Raw genomic sequence first — 21003 nt, 5'->3', positions numbered from 1 at the left:
TATCCCTGACTTCAACCTTCCTACATAACTAGAGTAAGCCCAGAGGGAAACTGAAATTTGGTTGAAAGGCAGGAAGTTGAGATCTAAGGATTATAGTATGTCTGCTTGGGGCAGGATTAGATTCTCCAGTTAGCCACCACAAAAAGCCGAAGCAAGCAGGAAGCAAGCAGGTGGTGATTCACGCCTGTCATCCTGGCTACTCAGGAGACTGAGATCTGAAGATCAAGGTTCAAAGCCAGCCCAGCACAAAAGGACCTGAGACTCTTATCTCCAGTTAACCCCTGGAAAATGAGAAGTGGGGCTTGGCTCCAGGTTAAGACAGTAGCCTAGAACTGATGAATCGCACAAGGACAGCACCCAGGCCCAGTTCAAACCTCATAACCCACAAATAAACAAACAAATGAATGAATGAATGTAACAGAGCTGGCCTGGGAGTTTGGCCTACTGCACGCCTAGCATGCACTAAGACCCAGGTTTGATTCCTTGGTACCACATACATAGAAAAAGCCAGAAATGGTGCTGTGGCTCAAGTGGCAAAGTGCTAGCCTTGAGAAAGCCCAAAGATAATGCTCAGGCCTTGAGTTCAAGCCCCAGGACTGGCAGCAAAAAAAAAAAAAAAAAAAAAAGGAACAGGGGTGGGAATGTAGCTTAATGTAAAGTCCTTGCCTAGCATGCATGAAGCCCTGGGTTCAATTCCTTAGTACTACATAAACAGAAAATGTAGGGCCCAAGCACCTCTGCATGGGTACACAAAACAATATATAGAATTAAAGAACCCCCCAAAATAAACAAAGGACCCCTCTTTAATGTCTTATTGTTATTAGATAACTCTGTATTTTGGGGTACCTCATATATAGAGTTTACATGAACACACCTAAAAGATGATGGGAGGAGTCCACAGAAGCAGTGGTAAGCAGGTGACCCTGCAGCAGGGGACCCATCAGTGGCACGAGACATTGATGAAAAAAAACTAGCCAGTGCAAGAACGATGATGGGAGGGAGAGAAAGAGCGAACAACCAATACCCTAGAGCAAAGGGAAGAAATGTACATAACACCTGATTTGAAGAAATGGTTTTATTGTCAGTATTCAAAGATTTTAACCTTTTTGTTCTATGTAAGACTAGAGGTTTTTTGCATATTTCAATATTTATAAATCTTGTAGACTAGAATGATAATGCTTAGTATTATGAAAGTAAAAAGATAATTGAGATTTTAGCTAAGTTTAACTGTAAAATATATGTAACTAAATCTCAATTAAAAAAAAAGCTAAGCTGGGCGCAGTGGCGCACGCCCGTAATCCTAGCTACTCAGGAGGCTGAGATCTGAGGATCAAGGTTCAAAGTGCTAAAAAGTCCATGAAACTTCAATTAATCACAAGAAAAATGGAAGTGGCAAAGTGGCTCAAGGGATGGCAATAGCCTTGAGCTGAACAGGTCAAGGATACAGACCAGGCCAAGTTCAAGTCCCACAACTGACCCTCCCCATCCCCCCCCAAAAAAAGCTGAACCCAGGGCTAGCAAGCATGCTACCACTAGGCCCTGCTCCTGTCCCTCAATTTCCTAGAACTACATACACAGAAAAGGCCGAATGTAGCACTGTGGCTCAAGTGGCAGAGCGCTAGCCTTGAGCAAAAGAAGCTCAAGGACAGTGCCCAGGCCGAGCTCAAGCCCAAGGACATAAACAATATTGACTAAATTTTCCTAATATAAAATAAACCCCAAGTAGGGGCTGGGAGTTTGGCCTAGTGGTTAAAGTGCTTGCCTAGCATGCATGAAGACCCGGGTTCGATTCCTCGGTACCACATACATAGAAAAAAAAAGCCGGAAGTGGTGCTGAGCCTCAAGTGGCAGAGCTCTAGCCTTGAGAAAGTCCAAGGACAGTGCTCAGGCCCTGAGCTCAAGCCCAGGATTGGCAAAAAAAAAATAATAATAAAAAATAAACCCCAAATAAACAAAATATGATTAATACACTTTGCTACAGACTTTACATTTCAAGCAGCAAATCTGGACTGGGAATACAGCTCAGTGGCAGAGTCCTAGAAGCTCAAGACTAGCCCTGGATGCCATTCCCAGCACCACAAAAATAAGTTAAAAATAAAATCAAGAAGAGTAAGGCTAAGCAACTTAATACTTACGGTTTGAATGGTGCCAGTAAATAAGGCAGGCTTATCCAGCAATTTTTTTAAATAAAATGTGAAAAATCTTACTATAACAATTGTGGAAACACACTAAATTAGTACCTGCCTACTATGGCAATAAGTTGGATCCCCAGCACCACAAAAATATTAATACTAAATTGTACACAGATTCCTGTCTTGAATACTTGTTTTAGACACGTCATTTGAAATATGCTGTAAAAAAAATCAATGTTAATAAATTCTTTAATAAAAAATTACTGGAAAAATATTAATACTAGCCAGGTGCGGTGGCTCATGCCTGTAATCCTACTCTCCAAGAAGCTGAGATCTGAGAGAAACATGGTTCAATGCCACCCTGGGCACTAAAGAACATAATACTCTTATCTCCAATTAACCACTAGAAAATGGCAAGTAGGACCAGGCCCAGAGTTCAAACCCCAAGCCCCACAAATAAATAAATACGTACGTACGTACGTACGTACATACATACATACATACATACATACTGCCAGGGCCATCTGTGGCTGGCTCGTGCATGTAATTCTAGCTACTCAGAAGACTAAAATGTGAGGATCACAGTTCAAAGCCAGTCCTGACAGAAATCCTTGAGACTCTTACCTCCAATTAGCCATCAAAAAGATACAAGTGAAAGAAGGGCTCAAGTGATAGAATGCTAACCTTGAGCATTTATATGTACCTGAGTACCAAACCATTTAAGTCTCAAACTTGCAAAGTTTAATTTCCTAATGCACTGAGCAAAGATCTAACATGTAAAGAGATCTGGCCTGTAAGAGTGTATAGTTCTGTCAGGGACTGCCTGTAATCCTTGCTACTCAAGAGGCTGAAGATCTGAGGATCTAGTTCTAAAGCAGCCACAGCAAGCAAATTTGAAAGACACCTATCTCCAAGATTCAAAGGAACACAGGCTCAATGGTTTTCCTCATTTGTAATAATTAGTAACATCTAGGACTCTCCAGCAGAGGATTACAATAGCTCAAAACCTAGGTACATTAGGTCATAGAGGATGAGAATAAATGGAAAGGATCCTAGGATATAGAAACAAGAGCTTATGTGATTATTGTTCTTAATGTGCTATACTATTTCTCTTCTCTTTTTCTGCCCTTTGGTTAATATGTTGTTACTGTATCTGACTTTGTTGCCTGGTACATTGTACATATGATTATCTGTTTATTTGAAATAGGAAAACAAGATGATGGGGAGGGGAGGGAAATGGGGACAAAACATGAGAAGGGGTATCAATGGTGAGAAGCATTGCACCTACTACCTGGGGAATGTAACTGTAACCCCTCTACATATATTACCCTGACAATAAAAAAAAAAAAGAACTCTCTTCAAAAAAAAAAAAAGGTGTGGCTCCAGTGTTAGAACACCAGCACTGGGGGGGGGGGGGGAAAGAAGGGGGACCTTTGAGAGTTAGCCAGGCACCATGACTCATGCCTCCGAGGTACTCAGAAGACAGATCTGAGAATTTTGGTTCAAAGCACTCTTGGCCTAGTGCTTGCCTAGCATGTACAAAGATCCAGATTTGATTCCTTGGTACCACATATGTAGAAAAAGCTGGAAGTGGTGCTATAGCTCAAGTGGTAGAGCTCTCGCCTTGAGAAAGCCCAAGGACAGTGCTCAGGCCCTGAGTTCAAGACCTAGACTTCAACGGAAAAAAAAAAAAAAAGAACATAAGACTCTTATCTCCAATTAACCATGAGAAAATGGGAAGTGGGGCCGTGACTCAAGGGGTAGGATAGTAGCCTTGAGCTGTAGATCTCAGGAACACCCAGGCCCAAAGTTCAAGCCCCATGACCCACAAAAAACAAAAACACCTGTGAGAGTTGGAAATATACCCAAGAGCAAAAGTGACTAGCATTCTGAAAGGACAAGTATAACCTCTCTATATCTTATACACCACTTTTGACCAAGTCAAGTTCATGCCTATAATCCCAGCAGCTCAAAAAACAGAAACCAGGAAAACTAGTTCAAGGCGAAACTGCGTAATACACTAGTGACACCTTTATCTTAACCAATAAACTGACATGATGCTATGTGCCTAGAAAATTCACAGCTTGGGCAAAAATGCAATACTCTAAACAGGGCCACCACCTAGTAAACATTAGGTCCTGAATTCAAACCTTAACACAGAGAGGGAACAAGTGGGAAATGACACCTGAAAACAGGAAAACTTTCTTTACGTGTACTTAGCTCTACACAGAGACATGTTTGTTTTTTTTTTTTCCTCAAAGCAATCTTTACTAGTCAATTAACACTACAAATATTCATCCAGATCCCAATAATGGTTTATCTAATTTCTTCATTTACAGAACCAACCAACTACTATCCCTCCTAAAATTCCTGTGAACTTACCAACATCTTTTGTTTTGTCAGTCCAGGAGTTTGAACTCAGGGCATAGGTGCTGTTCCTGAGCTTCTTCCGCTCAAGACTAGCACTCTACTACTTGAGCCACAGCGCCACTTCCAGCATAGTGAGGAATGGAACCCAGGACTTCATGCACACTAGGTACTTACCAGTAAGCCACATTCCCAGCCTACCAACATCTTTTGTAATATATGGTTTTCTTAAAATGTTCTCTCAGGGCTGGGGATGTGGCTCAATGGATAAATAAAGCACAAAACTCCAGTTCAACTCCAATACTGCCAAAATAGTTCCTCCTCTATTTGCATAGACTAATTCTTGAAGCACTCTATTCTCAAAGGAAATTGCTCTAAATCAACTGTCATCTTTTCTAAGTTCCTTAGTAGTACACATTGATAGTAGTAAAGAGAAATAAGACATACAAATAAGATACAAAGTCACACTAGTCTTCCTATCCTAAAAAATATGTCACTTTTAATCACATTTGTAATCTAAATACTTGGGAGATAGATCTGGAGCATCACAGTTCAAGATAGCCTAGCTACTCACTTGAGACTCTTTCTCAACTAATAGCTGGGTGTGGTGGTGTGTGCCTGTCACCATGTCTAAGTGGTAGGCTGACATGGAGAACATAAGTTCTCAAATTCAAATTATCACACTTCCCTCCTTCAGCTTGGGGGGAGTGGAGAGGAAATATGGACTCGGGATTTGTTGTTGTTTTTTGGGGGGGCAGTCCTCGGGCTTGAATTCAAGGCCTGGATACTCTTCTTGACCTTTCTCAAGGCTGGCATTCTACCACTTGAGCTACAGCCCTACCTCCAACTTTTTCTCTTTATGTGGTACCAAGGAATTGAACCCAGGGCTTTGTGAATGCCAGGCAAGCACTCTACTAGGCCACACTCCTGGTCCTGGACTCTAGATTTGGGGAGTAAAGTACAGGGGCCAGGAGTTTGGCCTAGTGGTAAGAGTGCTTGCCTAGCATGCACGAAGACCCAGGTTTGATTCCTCGGTACTACATACATAGAAAAGTGGTACTGTGGCTCAAGAGGTAGAGTACTAGCCTTAAGGAAAGCCCAGGGACAGTGCTTAGGCCCTGAGTTCAAGCCCCAGGACTGGGGAGAAAAAAAAAAAAGAGTAAAGTATAGCCAAGCACCAGTGCCTCACACCTGTAATCCTAGAGGATGAGATTTGAGGATCATGGTTCAAAGCCAGTCAGGAATAAAAAGTCCATGAGACTCATCTCCAATTAACCACCAGAAAACAGAAGTGACACAGTGGTAGAAGGCTAGCCTTGAGCTGAAAAGCTTAGGAAGAGTGCCCAGACCCAGAGTTCAACCCCATGACCAATCAGAAAAAAAAAAAAAAAAAAAGAAAGAAAGAAAAGAAAAGGAAACTTAGTAACTGATATAAGGGGAATGCCTCCAAAGCAAAAACTATCTCAGGCTATATTAATACAGATGCAACTGTCCAGCAAAAACTTACAATTCTCAGTATAGTAAAATGAAATTCAAAAAGGTAGATTTAGGTTCAATATAATACAAAAGGAGCCACAGTTATTCAAATGTCCAATAATTGATCACTAAGTTTCAATTCAGATTCTACTTTTTTTTAGTTTTAGCAAGAATTTAGTCTACAGTGCTTGCCTAGCATGCACTAAGCCCTGGGTTTGACTCCTCAGTGTGATTCCATACACAGAAGCCAGAAGTGGTGCTGCAGCTGAAGTGGTAGAGTTCAAGCCTTGAGAAAGGTCAAGGACAATGCCCAGGGCCTGCATTCCTGGAACTTGGGGCTGAGATCAAAACAGTGCTCACCTTGCATACACAAAGCCCTGGGTTTAATTCCCTGGTACCACATATACAGAAAAGGCAGAAAGTGATGCTATGGCTCAAGTGGTAGAACTTTAGAGCCTTGAGAAAACTCAGACATTGCCCAGGCCCCGAGTTCAAGCCCCAGGACTGGCACAAGAAAAAAGTTTAAAAAAATAGAACAATTTTTTGAGCCAGGGTACACCTGTCACAAACCAGGTGATTCAAAGCCAGCCCCGGAAGGAAAGTCCTTGAGACTCTTATCGCCAATAAACCACTCAAAAACTGAAGTTCTGCTGTGGTTCAAAGTGGTACAACACTAACTTTGAGCAAATGAGCTTAATGGCAGTGCTGAGGATGAATTCAAGCCCCATGACCAACAACATCAAAAAAGAAACATCTCTACCCACAGAGGAAATGGAATGCAAGATTCCAAGAAAATAGGGTTTTTGACTTTTTGCATACTCATCCATACCTATCTGTAATAACTAAAATGTTATACATTCAGATAGACCTGGTTAAATATACTGTGACCCTTGAAAATCCTGTCTTTTCTCCGAATTTTCTAAGAACTTTGGGCCTTTATCATAGTATTTTATCATTCATAGTCTGCCCTAAGTTCCAATTTTACAACTGTCTTATGATCCTTCCTCATCATTTCCTTTCAGTTCTTAACTGCAATTCTCCGGAGTTTCACACTTCTTACAATTCCAATGTCTTTTTTTTGTTATTTGCCAGTCCTGGGGCTTGAACTCAGAGTCTGAGTGCTTTTCTCCAGGCTAGTGTTCTACCACTTGAGCCACAATGCCACTTCCGGCTTTTTTTCTATGCATGTGATACTGAGGAATCGAACCAGGGTCTTGGTGCACTCTACCACTAGGCCAAAGTCCCAGCCCAGAATTCCAATTTCTTTAGTTCAATTCTGTCAGTATCAGTGATGATCTTTCTTTTTCTCTTCTTAAGAAGTTTTATTTTGTGTCTACACATGCACATCTTGAAATCAGAACTTCTGGTGCTCTATTATTGAGCCAAGCCTCCGTTCCATCTTCTTTTCTAAGAGTTGAATGACAAAGGCAAGCCTTCCTGCTAACCTAGGACCTGCTAGACAATTTCACATACTCTCAATGGGCTTCAAGCTCCCATATCTACCTAAATGTATATCTTCACCATATGCTCAAATATTACATTTCTAACCAAGTGCTGAATTCTCATATGCAGTCTCACAAGCCAACCTTCATATAGAGAAAACTGTTTGAGGTCTACCTTCTCAGTATTCCTGAAAACTTAGTCACAAAGTGGCTTTTACATCTTGAAGCTTGACCATTCAAACTGTGAAATACTAACAACTTAGTAAGTCTCTTAGAACCAGTCCCTTCCTTTTCACTCCCAATCAATTCAGATGTTATTTTGTTAATACTGACATTTGGTCAGGGCCTCCAGATCTCAGCCTTTTCTGCTCATGGTTGGTGCTCTACCATTTAAGCCACCTCTGGTTCCAGCTTTTTGTAGAGCAATTGGAAATAAGTGCTTAATGAACTTTTCTGCAGAGGCTACCTTTAAATCACAGTCCTCAGATCATAACCTCCTGAGTATAAGAATATAACTGTGAGCCACAGAGCCCAGCTCAATTCAGATCTGATACTTCTTCAAACATGTTTCATAAGCCAGGTGTCCACAAAAAGTATTCCATAAACCAGTTGCCAATGGTCTACATCTACAATCCCAGCTACTCGGGAGGCGGAGATCTGAGGATCATTCTTTAAAGCAATCCCAGACCAAAAAAAAAGTCCTCGAAACTCTTTTCTCCTCCGATCAAGCATCAAAAAAGCTGGACTTGAGCTGTGGCTCAAGTAGTAAAGTGCTAACCTAACCTTGAGCACCAAAGCATTGAGTTCAAGCTCCAAGACTAGCATAAAAAAGAAAAAAAAAAAAAGCTTTCCATAGAAAATCCAAACATCCACATTTAGTTTGGTATAGTAAGTCTACCAAAGAAATGCAGCAGGACACTTTAATTTTTTAGGAAATTACTGTCTCCCCAAAACTCCATACCGCCATACCTCTCACATACTGCAATTTCAAAAACCTACTTAAAATCTTATCCCAAATCCCACCCAGTTTTTCTATTTAGGTCTGAAGGCAAGATTCCTATGTAGACCATCTCCCATTTAGAAGACCACATATGCAAATTCACTCACACTGTGATAGTCTTAGATGTTCCAAAAATAGCTTTTTGCCCAGTGTCACCAGTGGCTCACAGTTCAAAGCTAGTCCAGGCAGTAAAGTCTATGGGACTCTGATCTCCAATTAACCACCAAAAGGCTGGAAGTAGAATTGTGGCTTAAGTGATAAGTGCTAGCCTTGACCCTTAAAAAACTCAGGGACAGTACATAAGCCATGAGTTCAAGTCGCAGATCAGCATATGAGGGGGGGGAGAGGGTGTGCACAAGCACAAATGTGCACAAGCTGGCGCTGTGGCTCAATTGGTAGAGCACTAGCCTTGAGCTGAAGAGTTCAGGGACAGCACCCAGGCTGAATTTAAGCTCTATGACCAACAAAGAGAGCCCTGCCTGGGTTCCATTCCTCAGTGCCACATACTTAGAAAGCTGTAACTGGCTCTGTGGCTCAAGTGGCAGTGCCAGCATTGAGCAAAAAAAAAAAAAAAAAAAAAAGGGTCCAAGGACAGTGGGGGGGGGGGAGGAGTTTTCTTGCAGTATCTACCATTACTCTGCACATAACAAGATTAAGGGAAAAAATAATGAATTTGATACTTAACACTTCTTCAGAAAAAACAGCCTACTGAATGGGGGACTGTTAATAGAAAACAGTTAAATCATTAGCCTTGCAACTTCAAAATATTTTTAAATCCCATTTTCTATAGAGATCTATATTTGTAAAAGTACATGTTGCTCCTATAACATTCAGTCAGAAGTTAGTTTGGAGATTAAAGATCTAAAATAAAATTAATTTAAGAAGCCAGGCACTGTGGCTCAAGCCTGTAATCCTAGCTACTCAGGAAGCTGAGATCTGAGGATCATGGTTCAAAGCCAACCCAGGCACTAAAGACCCTGAGACTCTTATCTCCAATTAACCTTTAGAAAATGGGAAGTGGGGCTGGGCTCAAGGGTAGGGTGGTAGCCTTGAGCTGAAGAGCTCAGGGACAGTGCCCAGGCCGAGTTCAAGCACCATGATCTACCTAAATAATAATTATTATAATAATAATCTAAGAACTGTAGTCAAATCTCAGAAATTTAGTATCTGAAGAGACATATGTGTTTTCCAGGAACCAAGCTAATAATTGTGAAGCATGGGCATACATTTATTTACATGTGAAAGGTAGGAGGTTAGAGCTGGATACTAGTGCCTCACAACTATAATCCTAATTACTCAGGAGGCTGAGACCTGAAGGTTATTGGTTCAAAGGCAACCTAGGTAGAAAAATCCTCACTCCATCTTCCATTAACCAGCAAAATGTAAAACTGGAGGTATGGTCAAATGGTAAAACACCAGCTATGAGCAAGTATACCAAGTAAAAGGGCAATTCCCCTAGTTCAAGTTCTATTACCTAAACATAGAAAAACAAACTGATAAACCTCAGAATTCAAATGAATGCTGGTGGCTTACACCTATAACCCCAGCTATTCAAGAGACTGAGATCTAAGGATTGTGGTTCCAAACCACCTGCAGCAGACACGTCTGGAGACTTATCTCCAATAAACTCAGAAAGAGAAGTAGAGCTGTGGCTCAATGGTAGAGCACTAACACTAAGCAAAAGAAGCTAAAGGACAGCCAGAAGTATAGCCTAGTGGTAGAGTGCTCGCCTAGCACACACAAAGATTGGGTTTGATTCCTCAGTACACATACACAGAAAAAACTGGAAGTGGCGCTGTGGCTACCCTTGAGCAACATATGTCCAAGGACAGTGCTCAGGCTCTGAGTTTAAGCCCCAGAACTGGCAAAAAAAAAAAAAAAAAAAATCCTCAAGGACAACACTCAGTCCGAGTTCAATCCCCAGGATCAAGACACACTCGTGCAGACACACATTCACACACACACACACACACACACACACAAAACAAAAGACAGTAAGAAAATGAAAAGCTCAGCCATGCATGGTGGCTCATGCCTGTAATTCTAGCTACTCAGGGGACTGAGATCTGAGGATCAAGGTTCAAAGTCACCCAGCACAAAAGGACCCGAGACTCTTATGTCTTATTAATCTCTAGAAAATGGGAAGTGGGGCTTGGCTCAAGAGTAGAGGGAGAACCTTGAGGTCAAGAGCTCAGGGATAGCACCCAGGCTCAGTTCAAGCCCCATGATGATGGCGATGAAGAAGAAAAGCTCTTTCCAGGCAGCACGAGCAATGGGCATCTCATGGGACAACTGGCACAAACAATGCAAGGCCAGAGGTAAGAGGAAGCCCTACCACAAAAAGTGGAAGTAGGCTATTCACAATAGCCAGGTGATGGGAACAGTCCAGATACTCTACTGCAGATGAATGGATACCAAAAAATGTGGTACATACAGATACAGACACAGACACAGACACACAGACACACACACACGCAATGGAATTCTACAAAGCCAACAGACAAGATAAAATAATGGCATTCGCAGGGAGGTAGATGAATCTAAAGTGAATTATGTTGAGTAAGACAAGTCAAGATCAAAAGAACAAAAGGCACATGGTATCCTTAATATGTGGCTATAAGATCCAAACAGTACAAGAGCGATGACTCACTATTTGCATACCCAATGCTATGGACATGGTATTGGAAATGTAAACACAACTACACAGACATAAAAATTTATGACTCTAGACATAATGGTTTATTACATAGATTAATATGTATCAATGACATACAAACCCTCAGCCTAATTTTAATTATGCTCTAAAATCTAAGTGCCAGTGATTGTATAGAGATTCCCTTCTTGAATACTTGTTTATTAAGTACGTCATTTGGAATATGATGTAAAAAATCAGTGTTAATAAATTCTTTAATAAAAAGTCAGACTTCACACACACACACACACACACACAGACACACACACACAAAGTGGAAGTAGGGGCCAGGAGTTTGGCCTAGTGATAGAGTGCTTGCCTAGCATGCACGAAGACCCAGGTTTGATTCCTCAGTACCACAAACATAGAAAAAAAGCAGGAAGTGGTGCTGAGGCTTTTAAGTGGTAGAGCTCTAGCCTTGAGAAAGTTCAAGGACAATGCTCTAGCCCTGAACTCAAGTTCAGGACTGGCAAAAAAAAAAAAAAAAAAAAAAAAAAAATATATATATATATATATATATATATATATATATATATGGAAGTGTGGCCCTGCCGCCAAAAGTAAGATTGGCCCCTGTCACATACGCACAGTCTAAGTTTCAGGTGACAACAAGAAATAGCATGTTCTGAGTCTGTATGGTCAACTTTTCCTGGGGCTGTGAGTGTTGTACTTATAAAACAAGCATCACTGATATTGTCTACAATGCATTTAATAACACGCTGGTACAAAATAAGATCCTGGTGAAGAACTGTAAGGGTGTTCACAAACGACAACAGGCCGACTGTGGTATGAATCCCACTATGGACCTCAAGAAAGGGGGCCAAGCTGACTACTAAAGAGGAAGAGATTTTAAACAAAAAACTATCTAAGAAAATTAAGAAGAAATATGATGAAAGCAATCTTCTAGAGGAACAGTTCCAACAGAGGAAGCTTCTTACCGGCATTGCATCCAGATAGCTATGGGCTAGAAGTCAAGAAGCTGGAATTCTATCTGAGGAAGATTAAGACCCAAAAAGGCATAAAGTCATCCACCATCCATCATTAGCTCATGTACTAAAGGTGTGTATTGTTCTATGTCAAAAAGAAAATGAAAAGACAAACTCAAATGAGCACATTTGCACAATCTGTTATGATTAAAAAGTATTTAAGAGGGGCCAGGAATTTGGCCTAGTGGTAGAGTGCTTGCCTAGCATACACGAAGACCTGGGTTCAATTCCTTGGTACCACATACATAGAAAAAAGTCAGAAATGGTGCTGAGGCTCAAGTGGTAGAGTTTTGGCCTTGATAAAGTCCAAGTACAGTGCTTCGGCCCTCAGCTCAATCCCAGGACTGATAAAAAAATAAAGAAAGAACTTATAATTCAAAAATATTAAAAGCCTAATTGAAACACCATGTCAAAATCACTAATCATTAGAAAAAAATGCTATAAAACCACAATGTCATTTTCTGTGTACCTATAATAATAGCTCATCACTAAAAAAATCTAAAAATAGAAGCTAAGAATGTGGCTTAGTGGTAGAGTGCTTGCCAGCATGCCTGAAGCCCTGGGTTCGATTCTTCAATACTACATATACAGAAAAAGCCAGAAGTGGCACCGTGGCAGAGCTCTAGCCTTGAGCAAAAAGCTCAGGGACAGTACTCAGGCCCTGACTTCAAGCCCCAGGACTGGCCAAAAAAAAAAAAAAAAAGCTCAGGGACAGTACTCAGGCCCTGATATTTGGACTGGGATTTAGCTGGTAGAGCACTTACTAATGGGATGCATGAGACCCTAAAGTTTAAATGTCAGCATGGTTTAAAAATAAATAAATTGGGCCGGGAGTTTGGCCTAGTGGTTAAAGTGCTTGCCTAGCATGCATGAAGACCTGGGTTCGATTCCTCGGTACCACATATAGAAAAAAGCCGGAAGTGGTGCTGAGGCTCAAGTGGTAGAGCTCTAGCCTTGAGAAAGTCCAAGGACAGTGCTCAGGCCCTGAGCTCAAGCCCAGGACTGGCAAAAAAAAAAAAAAAAAAAAAAAAAATTTAATTAATTAATTTAAAAAAGGTAAAAATGCACTTAACATTACCAGTAAGACTGAAGTATTTGATATTTGGTGATACATTTTTAACAAAATATTATTTAATGGCTAAAGTCTGAGTGTACTTAAAATATTACTATTTAGGAAAAATTCAAGTTGACATGGGAAACATTTGTTTTATAACAAATGCTGGTACCAAAAGTCAGCTATGTAGGGAAAACTATAAAGAAAACAAAGGATAAACTTAGCACTTGGTTGTGAGACAGGAGCAATGAGTTCAAGACCAGAGTTATAAGAAAGCCAGTCTCAACAGGGCAAAATAAAGCCAGGCACTCACTGGTAGCTCACACTTGAAATACTACTTCCTTAGGTGGCTCAGATCTGAGAATCGAGGTTCAAAGCAAGCCTAGCCAGAAAAATCTGAGACTATCTCCAATTAACTTGTAAAAAGCCAGAATATGAGTGGCTCAAGTAATAAGAGCATTAGCCTTAAATATGAAAAGCTCACAGACAGCATCCAGGCCTCGAAATTAAGCCCCAGTACTAGCACACAAAAGAGGAGAGAGGGAGGGAGGGAGGAAGAAAGAGGCACTGTAGCTCAAGTGGTAGAGTGCTAGCCTTGAACTGAAGAGCTCAGGGACAGTGCGCAGGCCCAGAGTTCAAGCCCCATGACTGATGAAATAATATAGAGATAAATAAAGCAGAGAAAGAGAGAAATAGAGAGGGGGGGAGAGGGAAGGAGGGGCTGGGAATATGGCTTTAGTGGTAAAGGGCTTACTTGCCTAGCATGCATAAAGCTCTGGGTTCAATTCCTCAATCCCACATGAACAGAAAAAGCCAGAAGTGGTGCTGTCGCTCAGTGATAAGAGTGCTAGTTTTTTTTTTTTTTTTTTTTTTTTTTTTTTTGCCAGTCCTGGGCTTGAGCTCAGGGCCTGAGCACTGTCCTTGGACTTTCTCAAGGCTAGAGCTCTACCACTTGAGCCTCAGCACCACTTCCGGCTTTTTTTTTCTATGTATGTGGTACCGAGGAATCGAACCCGGGTCTTCATGCATGCTAGGCAAGCACTTTAACCACTAGGCCAAACTCCCGGCCCCGTGAGTGCTAGTTTTGAGCTAAAGAAACTGAGGGACAGTGTCCAAGGACTGAGTTCAAGGCTCTGGACTGACAAAAAAAAAAAAAAGCCAGAAGTGGAGGTATGCTAGCATTTAGCAAAAAAGCTGAAGAGACAGCTCCCAGGCCCTGAGTTCAGTGCCAGAACGGGGGGGAAAAAAGGAAAGAAAAGGAAATGTCCCACAAAAATAACAAGTAAGCAATTACCACCTAGAGTATTAGCTTTATTACAGAAAACTTGATACATAGAACCTCTCCTCAGTTACAGAAAGAGGGTGTGAAATGGCGTCTCTGGCTTCCATTGAAGCATTACACTGGATTTCCAACAACTGAATTTAAAGAATAGCTAAATAAAGAGTGAAAAAGTAGAGCTAGGAATGTAGCTTAGTGTTCGAATGATTTCCTGGCATGCATGAAACCTTGGGTTCGATTCCTCAGTACCACACAAAACAGAAAAAGTTGCAAGTGGCACTGTGGCTCAAATGGTAGAGTTTTAGTCTTGAGCAAAAGAAGCTCAGGGACAGTGCCCAGGAATAGATTAGCACAAGTCATTTCTAACACCTGTGACTCCAAAGGAGACTACTTAGAAACAAGAAAATTAAAATGATCTAAAATGCGAGAAATTGATTCTGTTGCCAAGGTTTCTAGAAATCATATCAGCTATGCAACAACTACAAAGCATTGTGTATGGGTCATTCTCCATTTTACGCCCACTCAATTAAAAAAAATACATACATAGTAAATAAAACCCTTCTAAGGCAACATAGAAAATTTTATTTCAATCTTTTTTTTTTTTTTTTTTTGCTGGTCCTGGGGCTTCAAACTCTGTGCCTGGGCATTGTTTCTGCTAGGCTCCTTGTGTTTAAGGCTAGTACTGTTACCACTTTACCCACACTATCAGTTCCATCTCTGTGATTAACTGGAGATGAAGAGTCCCACAGACTTTCCTGCCGTGGCTGGCTTTGAACCATGATCTCAGCCTGAGAAGATAGACTTACAGGTGCAATGAAAAATAAGATAAAAATAATGAAAAACAGTAAGCTTCCAGTATGAAGAAGCTGTAAAGAGGAATTGTTAGTGTGGTTAATAGGGGAGAATAACACCACCAGCCTTCATTGACAAAGTCCAGTGAGTTCAGAGGAAGCCCTGAGTTTAAGTCTCTGTACTAGTGTACCTGTGTGTGTGCACACACACAAACACTGGATATAAATTATCACTAAAGCTTTGATTTTTAATCTTTCATACATCAATAGCAGTGCCAACATCTTCCTCAAACAACTACACCAACATTTAATCTATCTAGCTCACTCTTAATTATTGAGCAATATTTTTGTATCTCTTTTCTTTTCTTGACAGTCCAGGAGTTAGAACTCAGTACCTAGGCAATGTCTGAGCTTTTTTGCTCAGCACTAGTGTTCTACCACCTGAGCCACAACTTTGCTTCCAGCTTTTTGCTATTCTCACGGACTTCCATGCACAGTCTGGCTTTGAACCATAACCCTCAGATCTCAGCCTCCAGGGTAGATGGAGCTAGGATTACAGGCTTGAGCCACCAGTGCCTGGCACTGGTATGCCATATATATTAGTAGTGATACTGCAGCCTAGAATGTTCAATATGAACCATCTGGGACAGTACACATCCTCCCTACAATTCCTGGACAATTTTTCACTAACAAGAAGCTAGATCATACGAAAAGGCAATGTAGCCAAAGAAAAGATACATAATTCCACCTTAAGGTTCAAAGTGATCATACATACCTGCTCTACTTTTGAAGGCCATGAGTCTTTAACAAAAAGGACCAATGGATTTGGCAAGGCCAAATGTTTACTAAGAAATTTTGGTTCACATGCCTAGTGTTAATTTAACTGCCAAATATTGAGCTGGTCAAGGGAATTACTACCATCTTCCAATGTAGTCTAATCGCAGGTAATGACTCCTAGATCTAGGTACTTAACTATGCTAATATTTGGTAGATTAGCACGAAGTACGGTACCTTGAGCCTAAAATCTGTATCTCTCTCCAACTTTAAAGGAGGCGACAACTTTCCCATACCAGCTTCGAGGCACGTGTATGGTTTTTAAAGAGAGCAAAGTCCTCAAAACTCCGTTAAAATAAATTAGTTATGTTCGGGGCGGGGGTGGGGGGGGACACACGTCTATGCGGAGAACTAAAACAGCACAGGGCCATCTTAGTTAATCTGGTTTAGAGAAGCAAGAAAAATTCGATCAGATTAGACTAACAAGAGTCATATAATCTAAGAAATTCCCTGTCCCTTCCCCCCCATCAAAAAAAAAAAAAAGTGGGGCGAGAGAAAAACCCATTCCCCAAAGCACTCAGGCATGGGTTAGCAGGATACTGAATAAAAGGAGGACGAAGGAGGCGCACGAGACAGCCCGAGTACCCGAACGCTGAGCATCGGGTAAGTGAAGCGGCGGCTGCCTTCAAACCGGATTCCGTTTCCATGCGCGGAAATGGTGCCCGGAGGCCGCTACTTTCGCATCTGCGTCGATCCCGCCGCTCCTGCCGCTGCCGCCGCCGCCGCCGCCGCCGCCGCGGCCTCCTTCCCCTCCCCCACGGGCGGGGCGGCCACCGCGTCCCCACCACTCGAAGGCCACCGCCAACACGAACCGCAGGAGAGGCAGGTGGGCTCCGCACCTCGGCACAGCCTCTCCACAAAGCCCACGGCCTCCGCTCCCCTTGTGTGCCTCCACCGGCGCGCCTTCAGGAGCTCCGCGTCCCCCTTCTTCCTGCCTCGCCACCCCGGTCCCCGCCGAGCCCCGGCCCCACCTGTACCCCCGGCGCCCCGGCCCGCACCACGCGCGCCGGCGCGGCCACCTCCCTTCCCACGCAGCCTCCCCGGCCCTCACTTCGGAGGAGAGGCTCGGCTCCTCGCGCGCGCACCCTCGGCGGCGTAGGCAGCCGGCGGCGAGAACAATGTCTCCGTCTCCGCCGCCGCAGCGGCGCCGACAGCGGAGCTCGGGCCCCGGACGGTTACCGCGAGCCGCGACGCGCGCGGGGAAGGTCCCCTTCCGACCGCCACACCGACCTCTCCGCCCGGCCCCCGTACACACCTCCAACCAACAGCGGTGGCGGGTAAGGCGCGCGGAGGTCAGCGGGAGAGTCGCCGAGGGCTGGCCGCGGCGGGGGTTGTTCGGGCTCTCCGCCTTTTTCCTCCGACAGACCCAAAGAAGCCTTAGAAGCGGGAGAGCCGCGAGCCGGTCTTCCCCTCCACAACTGCCTCTTCCCGGGCGCCAAGCGCTGCGGCGAGCGACGAGGAACACGGACGTCCCGCCCCCTTTGCCGCCGCCCCCTCTTATTGTTTTACCCCTGCCGACGGGGCCGGGGAACCCCCCAGCGCGGCCCCAGCCAATCACGCGCCGCCTCTGCTAGCCCGGGCCAACCTTCTCTTTCGCGTCCCTCCCCGGAGCACGCGCAGTACGCCGCCGCGCTCGCTCGCGCACGCTCGCGCCCTGAAAGCCGGGGAACCGGAACCGGCCTAAAGCCGGGCCGGAGTCCGCTGACTTTACGTCACAAGGAGGCTGCCTTTCTCTTGCCCGGGGGCTTTAGCTTCTCCGCCCTTCTTCCAGGTGGCGCGAACCCTAGCCGCTTCTCTGCAGCGACATGCTGCCTTTTGCTGATATTCCCGGTCTAGTTATTCGTCTTAAGAGAGAGGAATTTCCCGTAGTCTCTCAGAATGAGGTTGTCTGCAGGGTGCTGCCCTAGTCAGACAAAAATGCAGCCAGGGGTTCAGCTGTGTGCGTGCTAAACTCACCTATGGTGATTAATCCCTTCTAATCCATTAAGTTCCGCAGAAAAGGTCATAGACACCCTAATAGCTTAAAGCAATATATATTATGGACCTCGGGACATAGGAAAATAGGATTATGGGCTCTATAGAGAGAAAATGATCGTTTTAATACATAAGATGTAGCATTTCATAAGCTAAAGCTAATGGCTAGAAATACCAAGAAAGATCAAGATACGTCTTTTTTTTTTTTTTTTTTGCCCGTTCTGGGGCTTGAACTCGGGGCCTGAGCACTGTCCTTGGGCTTTCCTTAAGACTAGAGCTCTACCACTTGAGCCTCAGCACCACTTCTGGGTTTTTCTGCCTATGTGGTACCAAGGAATCCTGGGTCTTCTGCATGCCAGGCAAGCACTCTTATCACCAGGCCAAACTCCCGGCTCAAAGATAACAGTCTTGTTTCAGATCTAGGCCCAGATCTGCCCCAAAGGCGACTTTGATTTTATGGAAAATAATCTTGTACAAGTCAAAATGCTACTTGCCTCTTAGGTCAGGCAGTGTGATCAGAGGATATCAAAAGAGCTGGACCCTGGTAGTTCATGCCAATAATCCTACTTACTTGGGAGTCTCAAATTTTGAGGATCCTTGTTTGAAATCAGCCCTGACAATCAAATCCTTGATACTCTCATCTCCAATTTACCACCGAAGCTGGGCGTGGTGGCTAATGCCTGAAATCCTAGCTACCTAGATTTGAGGATCTAAAGTCAGCCTAGACAAGAAAGTCTGTGAGACTTACCTCCAATTAACTACCAAAAAAGCCAGAAGTGGAACTGTGGTTCAAGTGGTAGAGCGCTAGCTTTGAGTAAACAGCTAATGGACCCAAGCCCAGTTTCTGAGTTCAACCCCCCAGTACAGGCACTAATGGTCACATGGGCACATTAGAGCCTATGCAAAACAAAAAGCCAGAAGTGGAGCTTTGGCTCAAGTAGTAGAATGCCAGCCTGAACGAAAAAGCTAATAGACCCAGGCTCTGAGTTCAAGCCCCAGTACAGGCGCACACAGACACAAACATACACACATGCACACTCACACAAACTTCAGAAAAATTTTGGAATAAGGGTTAAAATGGTAATTTTGAATATGCAATATACATATACAGACTATCACTTTTATGAGATGAACCTGAGGTAATTGTCCTCTCATATTCAAATTGCCTTTCAAATATAACACATGTAATCCGTCAGTCTTCTAATTTTATAGAATCAATCCTCACAATAACCAGATGAAGGATTGCTTTTTATGCTCACTTTGCAGATAAGGAAAGTGAGGCTTAAGAGGTCAAGTAATTTACCCTATTCATTTAGCTATTCATTTAAAATGCATGCTTCTGATTGAAAGCTACATACAATATTGGTCCTTGTAACTAAGTGCCAGTGGTTCCCCCCTGTAATCTTAGCAGCTCAGGAAGCTGAGATCTGACAATCAAGGTTAAAAGCCAGCCTGGGCAGGAAAGTATATGAGACTCCTATTTCCAATTAATCACCCCAAAAAGCTGAAAATATAAGGGTGACTCAAGGTGTATAGTGTTAATCTTGAGCAAAAGAAGCTCAAGGACAAGGCCCAGATCCTGAGTTCAAGTGCGCACACACACACACACACACACACACACACACACTCACTATTACCCTTGTATTATCTGCCATATGTACTTCTCAGCTGGGGACTCTAGGTGCAAAGCACTCATTAAGCCTCTTAGAGGTTCTGATTCCCCATTTTGTGCTGATGGCTAGAATGTTCATTTCTCACAAGTTCCCAGGTGATGACATTGTCCAAAAAAAGAAATATATTCATCACCTGACTAATGAAATGGTAGCCCCTCTGTATAACACATTAATAGCAACAATAAAATTATTGTTAAAATGTTAAGAGGATTGGGAGTGTATGTAGCTCCAATAGCAGACTACCTTCATAACGCACAAGAGTTCAAACCTGAGTCCTTCCCCCACTCCCAAAAAACAAAACACAAGAAACCTTCTTACTTCTAACTTAACCATGATGGGGAAATGTAAACGAAACCTAAAATGGAAAACGGCATCAAAAGGTCTCGGAAAACTAAGCGTGACAGCATATGCTGACAGCATATGCTGTCACAATCAAAATGGAATATTACAAGATGAGTTCTTTGACTATCCCAAATATCTTCATTACAGCCTAAGATAAGTCCTGGAATAGGTCCTAAAATTTTAAATTTTTAAAAAAAATTTTAGATCTTTAATTTGTCCACCCAATTACATAGAGATCACCGAGAAACATCGAAACTGCCCTTTGAGCTGGTCCTGGGAAGGGGACAAATTTGTATGGTTGTAAAAGCCATTGTCATTCTCATGCTAAAGAGGGCTCACTCTCAGTTTACCTAAAATTGTATTCCTTTCCTAATATACTTTTTTCCTCCTGCCTTAGAAAATTAGCAACCTCAACCTTGGTTCCAAATATTCAAGACATTTAGCTTAGTTTAGTCCTAAAATTATACCAAAAGCAGTCCTCAGGCAACTCTAGCTCTTGGGTATTACTACAAATTAATGAATACTGGGGGGAAGGGCCAGGAAGTGGGGGGCCAGGCGGGGGAACTAATGGATAGGGGTTGAAAAAATTCAGCTATCTTCAATTTTAATAAATAGTTTATGAGTTTCTCAAGTCTGAATCTTTGTAATACCTTTCCACAGTGATAGCCTCTGTCTAGATTCAGTACCCTTTTGTCTTTCCAGGATTTCAGTAGCAATCTAATATCCCTAACCTTCAATCTCTGTTCCTATTAAGCAAGGCAGAGGTCCCACTGTGAATGGTCCTTAGTGACTACCACACAGCCAGTGTCAGTAGGGTTCTCTTTCCTTTAATTATTGTGGATTAAACACTTTCTATCACTATTACTGCTAAATAGTAGTTCAAGCCACCATTTCTTATTACAACTTTTTTTTTTTTTTTGACAGTCCTGGGCTTGAGCTCAGGGCCTGAGCACTGTCCTTG

At 42.8% G+C, this 21003-nt stretch overlaps 1 protein-coding gene and 1 pseudogene across 4 annotated transcripts in view; one reads left to right on the top strand and one right to left on the bottom strand.

Annotated features, from left to right (window-relative positions):
* G3bp2 (G3BP stress granule assembly factor 2) overlaps positions 1 to 21003 on the bottom strand; it is an 88119-nt gene that overhangs the window by 22374 nt on the left and 44742 nt on the right. Inside the window, exon 1 of one of the 4 annotated variants that reach the window (XM_090343417.1) lies at positions 17309 to 17523. The exons of 2 other annotated variants lie outside the window; for them this stretch is intronic. The gene's annotated coding sequence lies outside the window, so the exon portion shown is untranslated. Of the gene's footprint in view, positions 1 to 874; positions 997 to 17308; positions 17524 to 21003 lie in introns of those variants that run through there. One more of the 4 variants, XM_090343418.1, reaches the window with a different exon arrangement.
* On the top strand, positions 10690 to 12154 carry LOC150055598 (small ribosomal subunit protein eS8 pseudogene; annotated as a pseudogene).

This window comes from Megascapheus bottae, chromosome 13, assembly GCF_031878675.1.
Source record: "Megascapheus bottae isolate mThoBot1 chromosome 13, mThoBot2.hap1, whole genome shotgun sequence".
NCBI lineage: Eukaryota > Metazoa > Chordata > Mammalia > Rodentia > Geomyidae > Megascapheus > Megascapheus bottae.
Note: the sequence above shows the minus strand (reverse complement) of the source record. Positions and strands in the feature narration are given on the sequence as shown.